Consider the following 901-nt stretch of genomic DNA (forward strand, 5'->3'; position numbering starts at 1 on the left):
AGACTTCTTTTAAAAGGCTCTTTAAATTTTTATAATTTGCAGGATCAGAGCCTTAATCAAATCTTTGTGAATGGGCCCTACCTGTTGCGTTGAATCCCACGGAAGTATAGGCGTTAATGTTGACAATAGCCCTTTAAGGATGACTTGCAAATATATGTTGTAAAGAATTTAGCACTTTTAGTCCCTGATCCTGCTAGTATCTCCACATAGGCAGACTATTGTGTTCACGTGGAGTCCCACTGAAGTGAAAGGGACTTTGTAGATATGCAGGGGGGTCCAGGTGTGTGGAGCTGCTTGTCGGATGAGGGCCTTGTTGTAGAAATTAGACAGACACAAAACAGAAACCAGTATCAACACTTAGATGTCTGAAAACCTGAGAGAGCTTTAATTTTGGCCAATCTCTAAAATCACACCTTCAAATTTTGCCTCTAGAATGTTAGTGGTTTATAGGCTGCCAAAGAAATTAATACTTAAGTCTCAAAAACACAGTTTTTAAAATTGTAGTTAATATACAATTAGATTCTGTTCAGGTGCTAAAGAGTTAAGAGTCTTTGGGGGGGAAGGCACATCTGGGCTGAAAAAACATGTGCACCGAGTCTTAACCCAAATTAGAAGACTGCCAAGTGTATAATAAACACCTGAAAACCCGGGTTTAAAATGGAAACTGCAAGTGACCCTTCGCTGCAGTGGAGCCTGGACAATAACAGTTTACAGAACAGCTGAAAGTCATTCATAATGAACTGAATCATGTGACTTTGAAGGAGGGGTATTAGCGGAGTTTGTGAGAAAGCCGTTCAAAGAGGAAAGTACAGTGTATGACAAAATTGTTCATGGAAAAAACTTTAAAATGTTGCCAATTTTCTAATGGCCTTTTCACATTCATTTGCAATTTCCCTCCTCC

This window comes from Malaclemys terrapin, chromosome 1, assembly GCF_027887155.1.
Source record: "Malaclemys terrapin pileata isolate rMalTer1 chromosome 1, rMalTer1.hap1, whole genome shotgun sequence".
Classification (NCBI taxonomy): Eukaryota; Metazoa; Chordata; order Testudines; family Emydidae; genus Malaclemys; species Malaclemys terrapin.